At 41.8% G+C, this 23,300-nt stretch overlaps 1 long non-coding RNA gene across 1 annotated transcript in view; it reads left to right on the top strand.

The window, feature by feature from the left end:
* The first annotated feature begins 20,827 nt into the window (after positions 1 to 20,827).
* Positions 20,828 to 23,300, top strand: part of LOC111821378 (uncharacterized) — a 49,018-nt gene continuing 46,545 nt past the window's right edge. The window contains exon 1 of the long non-coding RNA XR_002824810.1: positions 20,828 to 21,689. This is a non-coding gene — a long non-coding RNA (uncharacterized LOC111821378). The remainder of the gene's footprint in view (positions 21,690 to 23,300) is intronic.

Consider the following 23,300-nt stretch of genomic DNA (forward strand, 5'->3'; position numbering starts at 1 on the left):
TCTAATTAACATAACAAAGACAACACATTCCCAAATGGGATTATAACCACAGTCATAAAACCAAAAAATCTGATGCCCTGGAGTTGATTTCGACTCATAGCAGCCCTTTAGGACAGAGTAGAACTGCCCCATAGGGTTTCCAAGGAGCAGCTGGTGGATTCGAACTGCTGACCTTTTGGTTAGCAGCTGAGCTCTTAACCGCTGTACCACCAGGGCTCCGTCACAGGCATAGAGGTTAGGATTTACAACACGTATTTTTAGGGGACACAATTCAATCCATAATATATGGTGTTAAGTCCGTTGAGTCTGGCTTCTTTTGCTCATCATTGTTTGTGGGATTGATTCATGTTGTTGCATGTAATAATAGTTCTTTTTTTTTATTGCTGTGTAGTTTTCTATTGTATAAATATACCATAATTTATTCCTTCTGTTGTTGATAAAATGAGCCTGGTGGTGCAGTGGTTAAGCGCTCAACTGCCAACCAAAAGGTTGGCGGTTCAAACCCATTAGCCACTCCGCAGGAGGAAGATGTGGCAGTCAGCTTCCATAAAGATTACAGCCTTGGAAACCCAATGGAGCAGTTCTACTCTGTCCTGTACGGTCACTATGAGATGGAATTGACTCATTGGCAGTGGGTTTGGTTGGGTTTTTGCTGTTGATAAACATTGGGTTTTTGCTTTTATAAATAAAGCTGCTTTGAACATCTTGTACATGTCTTTTGGTGGACTTACGGGATATACAATTAACTTTACCCAAAGAATTTAGTCTTCCTCTCACTTCCTTTGACTTCCCTGACCAGTTAGTTGCCTCTACTTTGAACTCTCAGTGGAGAACTTTGAACTCTGTGCTTCCTCTACCTTAGCTTAGTTTTGTAATTGCTGATGTCAGTGTCTGTCTCCCTCACTAGCCTGAGTAGTTGTCTGTTCTTTTTTTTTTTAAACGCTTTATTGTGTTTTAGGTGAAATTTTGCACATCGAATCAGCTTCCAGTTCAACAATTCACACACGGATTGTTCCATGACATTGGTTGCTATTCTACAAATTGTCAACATTCTCCCCATTTCCACCCTGCCTTCCTCGTTTCCATGCCTCCAGTTTCCCTACCCCTCCTTGCCTTCTCATGTTTGCTTTTGGGCAAATGTTGCCCATTTGATCTCGTATAGTTGAGTGTTCTAACAAACACATTCCTCAAAGGTGTCATTGTTTATTTTATAAGCTAATCTGTTATTTGGCTGAAAGGTGACCTGTGGGAGTGGTTTCAGTTCCAGGTTAAAATGGTGTTTTAGGGTGATAGTCTCAGGGCTTCCTCCAGTCTCTATCAGTCCAGTAAGTCCGGTCTTTTTCATGAATTTGATTTTTGTTCTACATTTTTCTCCCATGCTAACCGGGACCTTCTATCGTGTCCCCGGTCAGAGTGATTGGTAGTGGTAGCTGGGCACCATTTAGTTCTTCTGGTCTCAGGCTGGAGGAGGCTCTGTGGTTTGTGTGGGTCATTAGTCCTGTGGACTAATTGCTTCCTTGAGTCTTTGGTTTCCTTCACTTTCATTTGCTTCAGATAGGAAGAGACCAATAGTTGTATCTTCCATGGCCACTCACAAGCTTTTAAGACCCTAGATGCTACTCACCAAACTAGGATGTAGGTAGAACATTATCTTTATAAACTATGTTATGCCAGTTGACCTAGATGTATCCCAAGACTATGTGAGTGGCTGTCTCTAGCTTACCGTTACTGCTGTAGTGCTGGGAACCACTAGTGCTGGGTCATAGTAGGTGCTCCAGAAAGTATTTATGGAATGAACAAAGGCCTATGTGAATGGAATGTAAATGCTAAAAATTAATGAAAACTGTATCTGGAGATGCTATAATAGTACAAAACCAGTAATTCTAAAGCTTTTTTAGCCCAACAAACTGCACCCAAATCACAGCTAAATTATGGGTGTGAGAATCAAGAAAAAATAAGGGACATAGAATATAAACAATCTATTTACAAAGGTCCTATTCAAAGGCCAGCTAATCAGGGAGTTTAAACATAAACATGGAGACTGTTCCTGGGAGATAATCTCTAAACTCTGGGAATTCCCAGTAATTAGAGTCTTTCTTATTTATGGGGGGTGGGGGTGGTGGGCTCCAGATCACACCTGATAGATTATGCCAAAGAGGCAGCTCTTGGGTAGAGACGCCATTCCAGAAAGACCCGCCAGGTGATATCAGCCCTACTCTGGGGAAGTGAGAGGGGCTGGAGATTGAGTTCAACCATGTGAGCAATAATTGAATCAACCATGCCAATGTAATAAAACCCCAATAAAAGGTCTGGACAGTGAGGCTCAGGTGAGGTGGGAGGGTAATGCATCGTTGGGACATGGAAGCTCCATATATGTATTTCCAAAAGCTTCTAAGTTATGCTCTTAATGATGCCTTTTGAGAAATATTTTTATTTATTTATTTTTAACAAAGTCCAATTTATTTCCTTTTACGTTAAGGTTTTTTGTATCATGTTCAAGGAATCTTTGCCTACCTGAAAGTCACAAATATATTCTATGCTTTCTTCTAAAAGTTTGATTGTTTTAGCTTTCATAGATAGATAGATGGCTGCCTTCTATCATGGTGACCTTATGTACAGCAGAACAAAATGCCAGCATGTTCAAGTCCATCATTGCATCTTTCATGCCAATCTATCTTACCGAGGATCTCTCTTGCTCTTGTTGGCCCACTACTTCACCAAACATGATGTCCTCCTCTAGCAATTGATCCCTCCTGATGATGTGTTCAAAGCAAGCAAATCAGGCAACGTTCTGTTTTGATCCATAAAATTTTCATTGCTGATTTTCAGAAGTAGATTGCCAGGCCATTCTTCCTAGTTTGTCTTAGTCTGAAGCTCTGTGGAAACCTGTTCACCATGCGTGACCCTGCTGGTGTTTGAAATACCGGGGACATAGCTGGAAGATGAACCGCTCAAGCTGGAAGACACTCAAAATATTACTGGGGAAGAGCTGCTGCCTCAAATTAGAGTCGTGGATGGAGTAAAACTTTTGGGACCTTCATTTGCTGATGTGGCAGGACTCAAAATGAGAAGAAACAGCTGCAAACATCCATTAATAATCAGAATGTGGAATGTACAAAGTATGTATCTAGGAAAATGGGAAGTCCTCAAATATGCAATGGAATGTGTAAAGATAGATATCCTAGGCGTCACTGAGCTGAAATGGACTGGTTTTGGCCATTTTTAATCGGACAATCTTATGGTCTGCTTTGCTAGGAATGAGAAGTTGAAGAGGAATGGTGTCACATTTATCATCAGAAAGAACATTTCAAGATCTGTCCTGAAGTACAATGCTGTCAGTGATAGGAAATATCCATACGCCTACAAAGAAGACCAGTTAATAACTACTATTACTCAAATTTACACACCAACCACTAAGGCCAAAGATGAAGAAATTGAGGATTTTTACCAACTTCTGCAATCTGAAATTGATCAAACATGCAATCAAGATGTATTGATAATTACTATGATTGGAATGCGAAAGTTGGAAACAAAGAAGAAGGATCAGTAGTTGGAAAATATGGCCTTGGTGATAGAAATGATGCCAGTGATCGCATAATAGAATTTTGCGAGACCAGTGGCCTATTCGTTGCAAATACCTGTTTTTAAAAACATAAACGGTGACTATACATGTCAGCCTCACCAGGTGGAATACACAGGAATCAAATCAACTCCATATGTGGAAAGAGACAGTGGAGAAGCTCAATATCATCAATCAGAACAAGGCCGCGGGCCAATTGCAAAACAGACCATCAATTGCTCATATGCAAGTTCAAGTTGAAGCTGAAGAAAATTAAAACAAGTCCACAAGAGCCAAAGTACAACCTTGAGTATATCCCACCTGATTTTAGAGACCATCTTAAGAATAGATTTGACGCATTGAACAACGATGACCGAGACCGGACGAGTTGTGGGATGATGTAAAGACATCATATGTGAAGAAAGCAAAAGGTCATTAAGAAGACGGGAAAGAAAGAAAAGACCAAAATGGATGTCAGAAGAAACTCTGAAACTTGCTCTAGAATGTAAAGTAGCTAAAGAGAATGGAAGAAATGATGAAGTATAAGAGCTGAACAGAAGATTTCAAAGGGTGGCCTGAGAAGACAAAGTAAAATACTATAGTGAAATGTGCAAAGACCTGGGGTTAGAAAACCAAAACGGAAGAACACACTTGGCATTTCTCAAGCTAAAAGATCTGAAGAAAAAAATTCAAGACTGGAGTTGCAATATTGAAGGATTCCATGGGCAAAATATTGAACGAAGCAGGTTGCATCAAAGGACGATGGAAGGGATATAGAGAATCACTGTACCAAAAAGAAGTGGTAAACGTTCAGCTGTTTCAGGAGGTAGCATATGATCAAGAATCGATGGTATTGAAGGAAGAAGCCCAACCTGTACTGAAGGCATTGGTGAAAAACAAGGCTCTAGGAATTGACGGACTACCAATTGAGATGTTTCAATACACGGATGCAGTGCTGAAAGTGCTCACTTGTCTTTACCAATAAATTTGGGAACAGCTATCTGGCCCGCCAACTGGAAGAGATCCATATTTGTGCCCATTCCAAAGAAAGATGATCCGATCCAGTGGAAGGCAGAAATTATCCGACAATATCATTAATGTCACACGCCAGTAAAATTTTGCTAAAAGTAGTTAAAAAATGGTTGCAGCAGTACATCAATAGGGAACTGCCAGAAATTCAAGCCAGAGGACATGGAATGAGGGATGTCATTGCTAATGTCAGATGGATATTGGCTGAAAGCAGAGAATACTAGAAAGATGTTTACCTGTGTTTTATTGACTATGCAAAGGCATTTGACTGTGTGGATGATAACAAATCATCGATAACATTGCGAAGACTGGGAATTACGGAATACTTAATTGTGCTCATGAGGAACTTGTACATAGACCAAGAGGCAGTTGTTCAAACAGAACAGAAGATACTGTGTGGTTTAAAATAAGGAAAGGTGTGTGTCAGGGTTGTATCCTTTCACCATACTTATTCAGTCTGTATGCTGAGCAAATAATCCAAGAAGCTGACTATATAAAGAACGAGGCATCAGGATTGGAGGAAGACACATTAAACAGCCTGCGATATGCAGATGACACAACCTTGCATGCTGAAAGCAGAGAGGACTTGTAGCACTTAACTGATGAACATCAAAGACTACAGCCTTCAGTATGGATTACACCTCAACATAGAGAAGACAAAAATCCTCACAACTATACCAATAAGCAACGTCATGATAAACAGAGAAAAGATGGAAGTTGTCAAGGATTTCATTTTACTTGGATCCACAATCAATTTCCATGGAAGCAACAGTCAAGAAATCAAATGACACATTGAGTTGGGCAAATCTGCTGCAAAAGACCTCTTTAAAGTGTTAAAAAGCAACGATGTCACTTAGAGGACGAAGATGTGCCTGATTCAAGCTACAGTATTTTGAATCGCCTCACACGCATTCAAAAGCTGGACAATGAATAAGGAAGACCAAAGAAGAATTGATGCCTTTGAATTATGGTGTTGGCAAAGAATATTAAATATACCACAGACTGCCAGAAGAACAAACAAATCTATTATCAGGAGGGACCAGTCCCTGTAGAAAGACATCATGCTTGGTAAAATAGAAGGTCAGTGAATAAGAGGAAGACCCTCAACGAGGTGGATTGACACAGTGGCTGCAACAATGGGCTAAAACAGCAATGATTGTGAGGTTGATGTGGGACCAGGACAGTGTTTCTTTTTGTTGTGCATAGGGGTCGCTGTGAGTTGGAACTGACTTGATGGTACCTAACAACAATGACAAAGGGTGGAATGTTATGGATTGAATTGTGACTCCCAAAAATATGTGTTGTATATCCTAACCCCTATCCCTGTAGTTACAATCCCATTTAGGAATGGGTTTACTTTGTTAATGAGGCAGTACAGGTGTAACAAATTACTTAATATGGCCTTTCTCGCCATGGTGTTGTAATTCCCACCCAGGTGATTGGATGGGACTGTGCAAATAAGATAATTATGGCCCACCAAAGGGATTGGTCAGTTTTGCCTTAAAAGAGAGCCAATTTCAGAGCAGAGAGGAGACACCACCACCACCAGGAGTCAGCGTGTCTTTTGGACCTGGGAATCCCTGTGCTGGGAGACTCCTGGATCTGGGAGACACAGAGAGAGAGCTGTGGCACAGGGGGCAGCAGAGACCCGGTAGCAGGGGAGGGCACGGTGGGCTTCCTGCCCCACAGAACGAGAAAGCTGAGTGCCTTTGGGCAGAGACTGAGGGCCAGGGAGAGGCGTGCCTGCAGGCTCGGCTGAAAGAGGCCATCCTGATGGAAGAGCTATATCCTTGAGTGTTCTTGAGCCTGAATTGTAACCTATTACTTCCCTGACGAATGCCATAATCGTGAGTGTTGACTGTGGGTTCTGTGTGGCCATTGCAATGAATTGTCAAACCCACCAGCGAAGTAGAGTGCTGTAGGAGGGACAGTTGGTGTCAGAGTTGGTAAAGATGGTGGAGAGAAGAGGCATATCTGACCTCATAGGAATCAGCCTTGGGCTGTTGGTTTTGATTCTCCTTTCCCCTTGTGAAGTCAGAGGTTGGGTAACACCCCTACACTGTTTTTATAGGCAGAATCAACAATGGGTTTTGGATTAGTGTAGGATGTGTCTTAGGTCAGTCTCTTTTGAGATATAAAAGAGCGGATTAAGCAAGCAACCAACCACAAACTGAGGGGAAGATACACACCAAATGATCGTCAAGGAACCTAGGAATAGAAGCAAAAAAAAGGGAAAGATTTTCCCCCAGAGTGGACAGAGAGGGGAGAGAGCCTTCCCCAGAGACTGTGCCCTGAATTCAGACTTATAACCTCCTAAACTGTGGGAGAATAAATTTCTGCTTTTTAAAGCCACCCACTTGTGGTATTTCTGTTATAGCGGCACTAGATAACTAAGACACCTATCCACTGAACTTTTATATATGTGTATATGTTTATGTGTATATCTATCTATATACAGATAGATGGGTGGAGCTAAAAATAAAATTTTATCTAATCTTCTGTTCTTTATTCTTAAACTGGCCATAGTAATGCTTATTTTCTAGGGTTCTTGAGAGAATTACGTAAGATAATAAAGGAGGAGCACATAGCACGTAGTAGTTGCTCAACAAACATCCTCTTCCTGTTTTTTAGCTGGGTCAGAAGGTCTTTCATCCTTTGCTGATACAAATGATAAGTAGATTTCAGAGGTCTCTAGATATGTGCACATCTCTTGATATCATTCCACCAACCAAAAAGGAGCTGTTAGGTAGGTAAATATTTCTTCATACTAGTCATGTGTCCTTCCTTGTGGTACGAGTACCACTATCATAATACTCCTGACTTCTCCCCAATGCCTCATTTATTTCTCCCTTGGGCAAATGTAGTGACATATTTGTGAATATGTTTGAGAGTATTTTTTACTATTGTATTTTTAATTTTCAAGAGCTACTGATTGTTCTCTCTTCCTTTTTTTAGCATCTGCTTTTGTTTCATGGCTCCATTCTCTTCTAGATGTTTGGTTTTTGTTTTTAATTTCTTCTTATTCTCTTTGGTACCTCTAAGTTGCTGTTTTCTTTTCCCTGCTTTGTTTTTGTCTGTCTTTTATGTTGAAGGCTTTCCTCAAATATCTGATAATCCTTGTCAGTCCATTCACTTTTTTTTTTTAAATAATATTGTGTTTCTGGTGAAAGTTTACACAGAAAATTAGATTCCTGTTTTACAAGTTCTATACAAATTGTTCAGTGACATTAGTTACATTTTTCATAATGTGTCAACATTCTTTTTATAATTGCATTCTGGTTGTTCTGTTTCCAGTTGTTACAGATTGAATTGTGTCCCCCAGAATTGTGTGTCAACTTGACTAGGCCATAATTACCAGCATTGTATAATTGTCCACCATTTTGTCATCTGATGTGATTTTCCTGTGTGTTGTAAATCCTACCTTTATGATATTAATAAGGCAGGATTAGAGGCAGTTATGTTAATGAGGCAGAACTCAATCTACAAGATTAGATTGTGTCTTGAGTCAGCTTCTTTTGAGATACAAAAGAGAGAAGGGAGCAGAGGGACTGCCTCCCATCAAGAATGAAGAACCAGGAGGGGAGCACGTCCTTTGGATCCGGGATCCCTGCGCTGAGAAGCTCCTAGACCAGGGGAAGATTGATGACAAGGACCTTCCCCTAGAGCCGACAGAGCGAGAAAGCCTTTCCCTGGTGCTGGCACCCTGAATTCAGACTTCTAGCCTCCTAGACTGTAAGAGAGTAAATTTCTGTTTGTTAAAGCCATCCACTTGTGGTATTTTTGTTATATCAGAACTAGATAACTAAGACACCAGTGCTCTAGTTTCCCTGTTCCCTTATCTTCTCAATCTTCTCATCTTTGCTTTAGAGTAAGTGTTGACCTTTTTGGTCTCATATAGATGGTTTTTTAATGGAGCACCCTACTCATGGGTAGTATCTTTTATTTTGTGTGCCAATCTGTTAGGTTCAGGGTTTAAAGAATATTTCAGGGTGTTAGTCAAAAGGAGTTCTGTAGTCTCAGCTGGTCTAGTAAGTCTAGACTTTTGAAGAATTTGAGTTCTGTTCTGTGTTTTTCTCTCATTCTATCAAGGTCCATCTACTGTAGCCCTGCTCAGAGCAGTTGGTAGTGGTAGCCTGGCACCATCTAATTCTTCTCTTCTCCAGGTAGATAAGACCATGGCTTGTATAGACTGTTCACCCTGTAGACTAGTTTCTTCTCTGAGCCTTTGGTTTCCTTCTTTCTCTTTTGCTCCTTATGAGTAGAGACCAATAGTTGTATCTTAGATGGTTGCTCACAAGCTTTTACGACTCCAGATGCTACTCACCTCGCTAGTATGCAGAACTTTGTGAACTACATTATGCTGATTGACTGAGTTGTCCAATGAGACTAGGATCCTAAGCCTTCAAACCCAGAAAACCAGTCTCAGAATGTTTGGTTATGTCTGAGAAGTATCTGTAACTGAGTTCTCTATAAATATGTATGCATGCACACACGTATCTGTATGTACACATACATATAGATGCTTCTGTCTTGCACATCTGTGTATACACCTGTACCTACCTGTACACATATATGCTAATATACGAACGTGACCATACACTCATTTTTTTGTTATTGTTGGTGTTATTGCCAAATTATATATGTCATATTCTTTACCACAAACATCTTTTTCTCTTGTGCACTTCTTAGTGGCATCGTTTACTTTGGTCAAGCTGTGCTCATCATACCCACATTTGGTGCTACTTTTCCCATCACCAAAAATAACAAGTGTCTATGATTTAGAGAGTGATTCCCCCTCTCCTCCCACCCATCCCTGGTAACCACCAATGAACATTGGTCTCCATATATATATATATATATATATTCTTGTCTTCTTATAAAATTGAGATCATTCAGTATTTGTCTTTATATGATTGACTTCCTTCACTTAGCATTATGAGTCCATTCAGTTTTGTATGAGGCATTAAAAAATCTGTTAGACCTCCTTTGCCATGAGACCAGAACTGGATGGTGCCTGGCTACCATTACTGAACATTTTAATCAAAGATTCTATAGAAGAATCCTAATCTAAAGGTGGAAAATGCAGAACAGAATTTCAAATTCTCATGGACTCCAGACTTTCTAGAGCCATGGAGGCTAGATAAACCCCTGAAGCTATTGCCCTGAGATAATCTTTAAATCTTACACCAAAAATATCTCCTGAAGTCTTCTTAAAACCAAATAATAGTTTAGCTTAACTAGTGAAAAATGCCTTGAGTATTATGCTCTTTTAAGAATTATCTAGCAAAAAAACCACATGCACTGCTGTCGAGTTGATTCTGACTCATAGTGACCCTACAGGACAGAGTAGAGTTGCCCCATAGGGTTTCCAAGGTTGTAATCTTTACGGAAGCTGACTGCCACATCTTTCTCCCGTGGAGAGGCTGGTAGGTTCGAACTACTGACCTTTTGGTTAGTAGCTGAGCGCTTTAACCAATGTTCCACCAGGGCTCCTTAAGAACTATCTGTATGGGATCAAATTGACAACAGCACCTTGAAAGATTAGATTGGAACTTTGGGGGGCAGTGAGTTTATGTTAATGGGGAGAACAACTCAGAAGAGGAAGTGAGAATGATCGTGCAACTTGAAGAATGTAATCAGTGTCACTGAATTGTGCATGTAGAAACTGTTGAATTGGTGTATGTTTTGCTGTGTATATTCTCAACAACAACAACAACAAAATAAGTAAAATTTAAAAAAGAATTAATATACTGAGAACTGAAAAGAAGAAAGAAATCATCTAGAATGAAGCAGAAGTGACAAAATACAGAAAGTACAGGAGAGAGGGTAAGAGACCCAGAGGACATAGTGAGAAGATTTAATATATATTTACTTGGAATCCCTGAAGAGAGGAAAGAGGACACAAGGCAAAAGCACCATTTGAATAGATAATAGTTTTGGAAGTCATCAAATAACAGAATTTCGCACAGAGATTCAAACGCTTCTGAAAGACCTTTTGCAGGGGTCTGATGAGAAGGGAGCAGCCTGGCTGTACTGGATGTACCTAGTCGGCAGTGGTCTACTGCTTGCAGCCTATGAAATAAAACAACTAAAAGCAGCCTCCAGAGACGTTAAGAGACTTCTTCATGAGACCCAAGCCAAAGTTCCAGGAGCTGACTCCAGCCAGCCCCTCTCCTTGCTTCAATGGCTTTTCATGGCCTGGCACCTCGCCCATCTTAGTATGAGCCTTGTAACTGATGGTGAATAACCAACTGTGACAAGGGCGGAGAGTTACTGAGGCAACTGGGCATGCTCTGGTGAGTCTATGCAGCAGCCACCCCCATGGGCCAGGGTCATAGCTGGACTAGTCTGGAGCAGGCAATTTTGGGTCCTGATGCAGTCCAGCTATTTTTGAGGGGTGCCCCACCCCAAGCCAAACCCACCCTGCTGACTCTGGTGTTACGCGACCCTCAAGTAGGCCAGGCCCTCTGGACCCTTAATACCTTAGAAAACGCTGTAGTACAACCAGCCTCTAAAGTCACAAGGCACCATGGATTTCAAGTAAAACTGTGAAGACTAATTGGGAGGAAGAATAGTTTAAATCATTGAATTATGTTCAATTCAACTGAATGGTATTTTATTAGAAATAACTCTGTGTTAATTTTCTAGTATAATCTCTGTAAAGTATACTAGGAAAAAAAAAGCTTGCTGGTTATAGGTTCAACTTTAATCAATAAATTTCGAAAGATTTAAAATAAAAAAAAACGTTGATTAGTAGAAGTTCTGTGGTCATGGGTAGAGCTTGACAGCTTTGGGCTTTACTGTGGGGTGATTGAATGAGTCATTTCTTTGGAATCTCCCCAGATAACTAGTTTCTATAATTTTTTACCATTGGTACTGTTCAGTTTTTTGAGAGAAAAAATTTTCCCTGTTCTGCCTGCCTGGTTAATAATGCCAGGTATCTTGTAGTTGAAAAATAATAGTAATAACAACATTGAAAAATACTGTTCTTTCCTGCATCTCTGATGAAAGAAGGTCTTCTGTAGTGATCTTGGAGCACTAGTGGCATAGTGGTTAAGAGCTTGGCTGCTAACGAAAAGGTCAGCAGTTCAAATCCACCAGCTGCTCCTTGGAAACCCTATGAGGCAGTTCTACTCTGTCCTGTAGGGTCTCTATGAGTTGGAATCGACTCAACGGCAACAGGTTTGGTTTTTGTTTTGTTTTTTTTTATAGTGATCTTATCTCCACAGACCACTTTCCCGAAGAATAGTTTCTACTCTTCTCATTGTGTGATTGAGTGACTGCTAATCCTGTGATTCTGAGCATGTCTTAAATTGATATCATAGGATAGCAGTGTTCAGTGTAGTCTGTTAATGATTCATGGCTGCTGCACTGTTTGAGCTCTCCCTTTTGGAGTTCTAATTTGTCTTTAATGCCACAATTCTCACTGTTTACATGTGATCCTCAGTTAGCACTCCACACATGGGGTTGCTGTAGTCTGAATCAACTCAACGCAACAGGTTTGGTTTTGGGTTTTATAGTAGGGGTTGCATTTCACCAGACCAAATTTATAAGGAAAAACCTTCATGTAACAAAATTCAGTCTCATTCCTTAAATTAAAAAAAAAAATTTTTCTTTTGATTGTAGTAAATACATATAACAAAAAATTTGCCTTTCAAACCATTTTTAAGAGTACAATTCAGTGACATTAATTATATTCACCATGTTGTGTAACTGTCACCACTAGCTATCTGCCAAAATCTCCCATCACCTGTCTCTTTCAGCAGTGTTCTATCATTTCCATTGTATAGGTCCTTCACCTCTCTGGTTAAATTTATTCCTAGGTATTTTATTCTCTTAGATGCTATTGTAAATGGATGTGTTTCCCTAATTTTCCTTCAATATATTTATTTTTTTCTTTTGTTGCTCATGCTTTTGGTTTCATATCTAAGAATCTATTGTCCAAAACATCATACCTTAGATTTAAGGTTCATTTGTGTTTTGGTTATGTTAGGTGGTTTGTACTAGACTGTGTCGGTGTTGGATAATCTTTTTTACATTGGTTTGCTACTGTAGCAGCTTGAGAATGATTGATTCTCACTGGGTGAAGTCCTCAAGTTTTCAAATGCTAGCTCTAGGATCTTTGATCACAGCACAGATGCTCTTTCTGTTATTTTTGCTGTTCTTTTACTGGAATTTTTTACTGCTTAAGGGAAACTGAAAGTAGATCCAGATTTTTATCTCTCTAAGATGACTGTGTGATATTGATGATATTGCTCAATAATTTCTACATTCCGTTGGGTCAGCTTTCTTTGGAATGGGCACAGATATGGTTCTCTTCCAGTCAATTGGCCAGGTAACTGTCTTCCAAATTTCTTGGCATAGGTAAGTGATCACTTCCAGCGTTGCATCCATTTGTTGAAACATCTCAATTGGTATTCTGTTAACCTTGTTTTTCCCCAATGCTTTCAGTGCAGCTTGAACTTCTTCCTTCAATACCATTGGTTCTTGTTAATATGCTACCTCCTGAAATGGTTGAACATTGACCAATTCTTTTTGGTACAGTGACTCTGTGTATTCCTTCCATCTTATTTTGATACTTCCTGCATCCTTCAATATTTTGCCCAGAGAATCCCTCAATATTGCAACTCGAGGCTTGAATTTTTTCTTCAGTTCTTTCAGCTTGGGAAGTGCTGAGTGTGTTCTTCCTTTCTGGTTTTCTAACTACAGGTCTTTGCACATTTCCTTATAATGTTTTCCTTTGTCTTCTCGAGCTGCCCTTTGAAATCTCTGTTCAGCTTTTTACTTCATCATTTCTTCCATTCTCTTTAGCTACTTTACATTCAAGAGTAAGTTTCAGAGTCTTTTCTAACATCCATTTTGGTCTTTTCCTTCTTTCTGTTCTTTTTAATGACCTATTGCATTCATGTATGATGTCCTTGATGTCATCTCACAACTTGTCTGGTCTTCAGTCATTAGTGTTCAATGTGTCAGATCTTTTCTTGAGATGATCTCTAAATTCAGGTGGGATATACTCAAGGTCATACTTTGGTTTTTGTGGACTTTTTTTTTTAACTTTCTTCAGCTTCATTTGGAACTTACATATGAGCAATTGATGGTCTGTTCTGCAGTCGAACCTTTGCCTTGTTCTGACTGATGACATTGAGCTTCTCCATTGTCTCTTTCCACAGATGTAGTCGATTTGATTCCTGTGTGTTCCACCTGACGAGGTCCACATGTATAGTCGCTGTTTATATTGTTGAAAAAGGTATTGCAATGAATAGATCTTGGTCTTGCAAAATTCTGTCATGCAATGTCCAGCGTTGTTTCTCTCACCAAGGCCATGTTTTCCAACTACTGATCCTTCTTCGTTTCCAGTTTTCACATTCCAGTCACCAGTAGTTATCAGTGCATCTTGATTGCATGTTTGATAATTGCAGACCGCAGAAATTGGTAAAAACTTCAGTTTCTTCATCTTTGGCATTAGTGGTTAGTGCATAAATTTGAATAATAGTTGTATTAACTGCTCTTCCTTGCAGATGTATGATATTATCCTATTACTAACAGCATTGTACTCTGGATGGATCTTGAAATGATCTTTTTGATGATGAATGTGATGCCATTCCTCTTCAATTTGTTATTCCCAGCATAGTAGACCGTATGATTGTCCTATTCAAAATGGCCAGTACCGGTCCATTTCAGCTCATTAATGCCTAGGATATCGATCTTCATGTGTTCCATTTCATTTTTGACGACTTTCAAATTTCCTGGATTCAAACTTTGTACATTTCATGTTCCAATTAATAATGAATGTTTGCAGCTGTTTCTTTTCCTTTTAAGTTGTGGCACATCAGTAAATGAAGGTCCCAAAAGCTTTACTCCCTCCACGTCATTCAGGTCGATTCTACTTGTGGAGGCAGCTCTTTTACAGAGTGCCTTCTGTAAAAATGGCATGGGGGCAGTATCTGACTTCTCTGACTTCTCTGACTTCACAAGGGGAAGGAGAATAAAGACCAAACAGCCCAAGACTGATTCCTATGAGGCGGTGGTCAGACATGCCTCTTCTCTCCGCCATCTTTACCTGTTCTAACACCAACTGCCCCTCCCACAGCACTCTCTACTTCTCTGCTGGATTTGATAATTCATTTCATTGACCACACAGAACTCACAGACAATACTCACGATTAAGGGGTTTATTAGGGAAGTAAGAGTTACAGTTCAGGCTCAGGAACACTTAGGATACAGTTCTTCCATCAGGACAGCCTCTTCCCAGCTGTGCTGGCAGGCAACCCTCTCCCTGGCCCTCGCTCAGCCTCTGCTCAAAGGCACTCAGCTTTCTCGTTCCATGGGCTGGGAAACTTACCACTGTCTCCTGCTGCCAGGTCTTTGCTGCCGGGTCTGTGCCACTGGGTCTCTGCCCCTGCTTCTTTCTGCCTTCACTGTTACAGTTCTCTCTCTCTCTGTCTCCTGGTTCCAGGGATCCCAGGTCCAAAGGACATGCTGGCTCCTGGCTGTTCTTCCTTGGTGGTGATAGAATCCTCCCTCTGTTCTGAAATTGGCTCTATTTTAAGGCAAAACTGACCAGCCCCCTTGGTGAGCTACAGTCACCCTGTCACAAAGTCCTGCCCAATCACTTGGGAGGGAGTTACAAGACCATGGCAAGAAAGGCCACACAAAAGCGATCCGTTTTGCACTGCACCTTCCAACAGTGTTCCACTGCTACCCATAAGGTTTTCACTGGCCAGTGGTTTTTGGAAGTTGACCACCAGGTTTTTCTTCCTAGTCTGTCTTAGTCTGAAAGCTCTGCTGAAACCTCTCCACCATGGATGACCCTGCTGGTCTTTGAAATAGCTTCAAGCATCATAGCAACACGTAATCCACCACAGTAGGACAAACTGACAGACGAGTGGTGGAAGCACAAGCATGGAGGTTAAAATTTAAAACACATATTTTTGGGGGACACAGTTCAATCCATAGCATTCCACCCTTTGGCCCCCCAAAATTCACGTCCTTGCCACATGCAAAGCACATTCACCCCATCACATCATTGCAAAAGTCTCAAATCAACCCCAAGTCCAAAATCTCATCTTCTGAAGCATCTAAATCATATATGGGTGCAACTTTAGGCATATTCCATCATGGGGTAAAATTCCTCTTCATCTGTGAACCTGTGAAATCTAAAATATAAGTACAATGGTTGAACAGGCACAAGGTAGATAGTTCCATTACAAAGGGGAGAAATTGGAGGGAAAGAACGGATAACAGGCACCAAGCAAGTCCAGAACCCAGCAGAATAAATTACATTAGCTCTCCAGGTTTGAAAATAATCCTCTGTTCTCTGAGACCATCTGGGCAATGGCCCTGCCCTCCAGACTCTGGGTGTTGGCCACGCCCTCTGGGTTCTCAGTGGAGGCCCCTGGGCCCTGGGCTTCAGCTTCGCCTTTCAGGCCCACTGGGATGGCAACTCTGCTCCCTCGGCTTGGGCAGTCCCATTCTCCTAATCCATCTGAGTGGTGACCCCACCCCTTCGGCCCTGGAAGGCCCCTTTCTTTTGCCCCTTGGGTGTGGCAGCCCCACCCCCTTAGCTTTGGGTGGCAGCCCCATCCTCCTGGCATACCTTAATGGCAGCCCCACACTCCAGAACTCTGCTGGCAAAGATCTGACTCTTTGAAACCTAGGAGGCTGTGGCCCCACCCTTTGAGATCCATGAGACCGTGGCCTCATGGCCTCACCCTTTGAAACCAAGAAGGCCCTGCTTCCCATGCTCCTTCCAGCAGTTCTGCTCCAGGGTTGGTTCTTTTCTCAGAGGACAACAGATGTAACTCCTTTGGCCTGTTTTCTGCCTGTAGAATTCCAAGAGGCAGACAGCTTTCTTTCCTTTCATTCTTTCTCTGTCCCCTTCAGTCTAAGCTGATGGATTTTCTGCTAAGGTAGTTGGTTAGATCCATCAGTCACAGGCTTAATTTCTTTCACAAAAGATTGTTTAGCAATGTTCTTGGTGAACCTTCTAGGACACGTGTCCTTAGTTTGTACAACAGAATTTTCCAAATCTTTAAGTTCTGTTTTCATTTTGCACATTTCATTTTTAAGTCCATCTCTTTCGTCTCACATTTTACTATGAGCAGAAAGGAGAAACTACACGGCCCTTTTAAGATCTTGCTTAGAAATCTCCTCAGCCAGATATCCAAGTTCATCACTTATAAGTTCTACCTTCCACCAAACATTTGAATATAATTCAGACAAGCTCTTTGCCACTGCATAAAAAGTGTCGTCCTTCCTCCATTGTCCAGTCACATGTATATCATTTTCTTTTAAGGCCTCACCACCAGAAGCAACATTTGATGTCCACATTTCTATCAACATTCTATTGCTGGTACAGTATGTATTCCCTGAGACTATAGAGACTTTCTCTGAGGCTCTCCTCACTTCCCTCTGAGCCCTCACCGGAATTGCCTTTGACGTCTGTAATTCTACCAACAGTCTCTTCAAGGCAATCTAGGCTTTTAGTGTTAGGTTTCTTAGAACTTTTCCAGCCTCTTTCCATTACCCAATTCTAGAACCACTTCCACATTTTAGTATCAGAGAAGCTCCCCACTTTTCTGGTACCAAATTCTTAGTTATCTAGTGCTGCTATAATAGAAATACCACAAATGGGTGACTTTGACAAACAAATTTATTTTCTTATAGTTTAGGAGGCTACAAATCCAAATTCAGGGTACTGACTCTATGGGAGGGCTTTCTCTCTCTTTTGGCTCTGGAGGAAGGTCCTTGCCTCTTTTAGCTTCTGCTCATGGGCAGTCTTCATGTGGCTTGGTGTCTCCATTCCCCTATCTCTGCTCTGCTTGCTTGTTTAATCTCTTTTATATCTCAAAAGAGATTGACTCGAGATATACCCTACATTAATCCTGACTCATTAACATAACACAGACAATGCATTCCCAAATGAGATTATAACCAGAAGCATAGAGGTTAGGATTTACAACACGTATTTTTGTGGACATTATTCAGTCCATAACAGTTAGTCATCGTGAGCCATTGCATTAGTCTAAAGGGTAAGGCCATTCTCAGGTCAGGATGTGATGCCACGTTGGCACACACCAGACAGCTGAGAAGGAAAAGAGCTCTAGGCCTTCTCTAAGACCCTGGCAGGCCCCTGGAAAAAGAAGAGAGTCTCTAAAATGGGTGACAGAGGACAGATGTCAAAATTGAGGCGATCAAGCCATCCTGATTCTATATTATAAAGTTTCAGTTTATAATCACCTCCTTTAGGGGACTTTCTCTACCCCTACCTCCTCCTACTGAGTTTAAGCCCCTACTCCTACCTAGCAGTTAGTTTACTACCTTTTCTAAAAATCATTATTTTTTTTATCTTTCCATAATATCTTCCCTTTTTTTTAAATGGTGTTTTAAGTGAAAGTTTACAATTCAAGTCAGCTTCTCATACAAAAATTTATATACACATTGCTATTTGACCCTAGTTGCTCTCCCTGTACTATGACAGCACACTCCTCCTTTCCACCCCGGATTTCCCATGTCCGTTTAACCAGCTCCTGACCCTCTCTATCTCCGGACAGGAGCTGCCCATTTAGTCTCATATATCTACTTGAGCTAAGGAGCACATTCTTCATGAGTATCATTTTATGTCTCATAGTCCAGTCTAATCTTTGTCTAAAGAGTTGGCCTCAGGAATGGTTTCAGCTCTGGTCCAACAGAGCGTCCGGGGGCCATGTCTTTCAGGGTCCCTCCAGTCTCAGTCAAACCATTAATAAAAATCACTATCATTTTATTTATCTCTTCAATCAATTGCCCAAGGGAAGGGTTTGAGCAATATTTATCTCTATACCCTACTGCTTAGCATAGTGTTAGGCACAGAGTCAGCACTGCATAAATGTGTGCCTGGTTGAATGTCACTCAGAAGAGTTCATTAGCTTACCTTACTATTGGTTCCCAGGACTGGAAAGTCTGTAGAGGTAGTTTAGGTTAAGTTGGATTTCAGTCTTTGATTTATGGACTGTTGTAAAGTTACCAGGAATTTTTTCTGCTCTGCCTTCCTGCAGTGTCCACTTCATTTTAAGGTTGGTGCCCTTTTAGGGCTGCAAATTGGCTGTCAGGAATTCTGTGGGCCATGTTCTTCCTATACTATGCGTGTGTGTGTCAGGGGGGAGGGGGTTATGGAGAAGGGCAGGTTGGGAGTGTGTCAGGAGATACCTGAGCTTTGAGCTGACTGAGCCACTTTGGAACCATTCCCAGTGACTAAGAGATGCCTACCAGTCTTGGTAGGAAAGAGGAGAGGGTGACCTGGATTGGCTTAGATCACAGTGAGCTCACTGTGGAGCTGGGATGAGCTTCTTCCCCTGAAGCACATGAACTACAGGAAGAATGTATGGATACCTAACTGGAAGCCTGACAACCATTAGGAAAGGAGGATATGGATATTGTGTGGACAACTAGCAAAGTCCACTGTTGTTATTTTAATCCAGATTTTCTAGGGAATCTTACAATGTAGTTATTCTGTACTTCATACATAGTCACTTATGAGTTTATTGTTTCATGTTATGAAAGGAATAGTGATATTACTGAATTTGAGTTCATAGACTCTTCCCTCTATGAAATTGCTATTTAGTTGGAGGTAGAAGACACTCAAATTGGTAAGAAGTTAAATATCAGTACAGGAGATGGGAACAGTACAAGGCAACAGCATGACAGATTTCATGTTTTTGTTGTTGGGTGCTGTCGAGTCGATTCTGACTCACAGTGACCCTGTGTGACAGAGTAGAACTTCCCCGTAGGGTTTCCTAGGCTGTAATCTTTATGAGAGCAGATCACCAGGTCTTTCTCCTGCGGAGCCACTGGGTGGATTTGAACCACCAACCTTTCGGTTAGCAGCCCAGCACTTAACTGTTAATGCCACCAGGGCTGCTTGCAGATATTATAATGCTGTCTAAATGAATCATCCAGAGAGTATATACTTTGCATTTCCCAATAATGGTTTGTTTGCTTTTAATCTGGAAGTCATTGTGCCAGGCACTGTGGGGGTTACAGAGATGATGGCAACAGGAATAAAGATGCTGCTGATCCTTCAGGAGCTTCAAGTCCAGTCAAGAGAGTGATTAGCAGACTGGAGACTGGGAAGTGATGGCCTCCCTCACAGAAGCAAACCACTGAGGACAGTAACCTATGAACACAAGTAGGGATTCCTGGTGAGCCGTCCAGAGTCCTGGGAGCCTGAATGATCAGGGGAGATGCTAAGCATCCTCTGTAGACAGCTCTGCCCTCTCTCCAGTGATGACTGAGCACATTACTTGTTGTGAGAGTGGGGAGTCTGGGAAGAGCAACCAGATCACCCCCATGTCCAGGGCACAGCAGTGGTTACAAATTGGCTGGCCGCTGCTGTCAGTGCTGCTTGTTAGAAGACCCCAATATTTATTGGATGGTTTCTAGTACTATGACAGCTTCCGCTGGTCTGACTCATAGTCAGTGCTGTTAGAATTCTGGCTTCTTCTAGAGCTATCCAATCACAGTTATGGGCATTTCAGAGAATTTTGAAAGTAAAACTGTAAAGTAGTTTAAGAGTAACATCAGAATGAGAATCACCATTACCATCAGCCCAAAGCTGATTCCTGTGAGGTGGAGGTCAGACATACTTCCACTCTCCAACCTTTTTACCAGTTCTGACACCAACCATCCTCCCCACGGCACTTTCTACTTCTCTGCTGGTTTGATAATTCCTTGCAATGGCCACACAGAACTCACAGACCATACTCACGATTATGACGATTTATTAGCGAAGTAACAAGTTACAAGCAATTCAAGATCAGGATCAACTTGGAGGTAACTGGAACAATTCAGGATACAGCTCTTCAATCAGGACAGCTTCTTCTTTGGCTGTGCCTGCAGGCACGCCTCTGCCCTACTCAGGCAAGTGTTACAACTCTTTAGCCTGCTGATAAGTGCCCAGAAGCACCTTACTCTGCCAGGAAGCCTCCTACCCGAAAGACCTCAGCTCCGTTGCCCCGTGGGTTGGCGAGCCTCTTTAGCTCTGCCGACAAGTGCCTGGAGGCACCGTACTCTGCCAGCAAGCCTCCTGCCCAAAGGTGCTCAGCTCTTTCTCTCTGTGAGTTGGCACACCCACTATAGCTGCCTTGCTTTGTGGACTGGCAAGCCCACCGCACTGTCTTATGCTGGTCGCCTGGTTCTGCTACCACCGTTTCTCTGTTGCTGGACTCGGCCGTGCTTACCGCAGCTTCTCCCTCTCTCTCACCATTTCCAGTGCTACAGCTCTCTGTCACCTGGGTCTAGGAGGTTCTCAGCGCAGGGACTCTGGGTCCAAAGGACACACTCAGCTCCTGGCTCCTCTTCTTGATGGTAGTGAGGTCCCCCTTCAACCTCTGGGATGGGCTGTTTTTAAGCCTAGAGGGATGGCAAAACTGACCAATCCCCTTGGTGGGCCACAGATACCTTATTTGCATAGTCCCACCCTGGCAAGGGTTCTGTGCATCTTATTTGCATAGTCCCACCTAATTATTTCCTGGGAATTACAAGACCATAGTTAGAAGAGCCATATAAAAGCAATTCACTACACCAAAAAAACAATATCCTGTTATTCTTTCAACACATTGATTGAAGGGCTTGCCTGTGCCAGACACTGTGCTAGGCTCTAGGGACACCATGGTGATCCAAAATTGACATGGTCCCAGCTGTCACAGCCTGCAGTCCAGTGGGGGAAGCAGACAAAAGGCAAGTAAGCAGATACATAAGATAATTGCTAATTGTAATGTGAGGTGGAAACAGAAAATGGGCAGAGCTAGAGATTTGCAAGAGGTTTGAACCACCTTTTAAGGTATTTTGTAAGTCATCTCCTGGGTTGGAATTTTTTTACTTATGATTTCCACAGGTTAAATGCAAATAATTTTTGTCTGTTTGTCTCTTAGGTACAGTTTGCAGTCCCTGATGAACCAAGGGAACCCTCCACCATATCCGGGCCCTGGTCCATCAGCCCCGTACCCACCGTATCCACCACAACCAATGGGGGGACCCTACCCACCTCCTCAGGGATACCCCTACCAAGGATACCCACAGTACGGCTGGCAGGGTGGTCCTCAGGAGCCTCCTAAAACCACAGGTACTCTGAACAGAGGATGTATGTGTATATGTGGGTGCCCATGTGCGCAGTCTCACGTCACCGTGGGAAATATTTGCATGTTTTCTTTGGCAGAAAACAAACTCTGGCCTTTGTGTGTGGTGGTTGATGTCCCCAAAGCTTGGTTATGGCTTAGGGTGGCTTCTTCAGATCTGAGTCAGTTCTGCCTACTTCCTTCATGCTTCTCATCACCTCTGGGGCTGATGCTTCCTGGCCAACATGTTTTTTGAGGGCCACCCCTAGAGCACTGATAGGGGAAAGTACCAGTTGGGTTTTTGCCCTGGCAGCCAGTTTTGTTTTTCAGGCTTAGCCTGTTAGGGTTATTTTCTCTCTCAGCTTGTTGACCCTCAAGTCATCTTCCTGCCCCGGCTAGTGGAGTTGGTTTTCTTTACTAAATATGTTTTCATAACTCTGCTAGTTGTGTTTTCAGAGTCCGTCTTGTATGCTAGAACAGTGCTACTCAAAGTTCAGTCTGCCAACAAATGCCAGTCTGTGAACTGTTTGTTGTCGGACTGTGATAAGTACAGAAGGTGAAAGCAAGCATTTAAAAACTTTGAGAGCAATTTGACATTGCTGTGACATCCAAGCAAATAATCTTGCACTTTACAAAAGTATCAGCCTGTGAGGGATTTGAAATAGAATAGCTTGAGAAGCACTGTGCTAGATGTCTTGGTGACTGTTTTCTAACCCTTTGGTTTGCAGAATAGTTACTCCCTTACAGTGCTTTCATCATTATAAAATAGCTAATTGTTACTGAGTGCTTATTAAGTGCCAAGTGATCGCCTAAGGGCTCTGTATACGTTAACATTTAATCCTCGCAACAACCCTATGAGGTTATTCCCGTTTCACAGGCAATGGAGGCTCAGAGTAGAGTAATAACTTGCTCAAGGCCACCTAGGTAGAAATGGTGGGCCCCAGATTAAAATCCTGACAGTTTGGCTCAAGAATCTGTAACTATAATTTATTACTGACCCACATTCATCTGAATTTAGGGTCTTAGACCACCTCTGAGAGATTTTCCTATAGTTTAACTCCTTATTAATCAAAGTAATAACAGAATTGATGATTTATTTTATTCCAGGATTCTGTAGAACAGGTGGATGCCATTGAAGAAATATGTTTAAGAGGAATTTTGCACTCAGTATGGGAAAGATTATACTTTTATAGTGTCAATTCAGAGGCTTTGTTAGGATTGAATAGAATATTTGAATACCTTTAAAAAGTTTAATTTATCTTGAAGGAAAACTTGCAATCCAAGGTTCTGTTTTCTTGTAACAGTTCTTATAACGCATGCTCAGAATAGCTCAGGAAGAATAACCAGTGTAATCAGAGTAGCTGAAATTCAGGTCTGTGACATCAGAGGGGGATTTCCTAAAAATAAATCTCAGCTTCTTAGTTTTCTTCTTCAAAACATGATAGCCCTTGTGGGGACCATGGTCTCGGGGAACATCTAGCTCAGTTGGCATGACACAGCTTATAAAGACAATGCTCTACATTCTACTTTGGTGAGTAGTGTCTGGGGTCTTAAAAGCCTGTGAGCGGCCATCTAAGATACTCCACTGGTCTCATCCCTTCGGGAGCAAGGGAGAATGA

The sequence above is a fragment of the Trichechus manatus genome, unplaced genomic scaffold, assembly GCF_000243295.1.
Source record: "Trichechus manatus latirostris isolate Lorelei unplaced genomic scaffold, TriManLat1.0 scaffold00080, whole genome shotgun sequence".
In the NCBI taxonomy this organism is placed as follows: domain Eukaryota; kingdom Metazoa; phylum Chordata; class Mammalia; order Sirenia; family Trichechidae; genus Trichechus; species Trichechus manatus.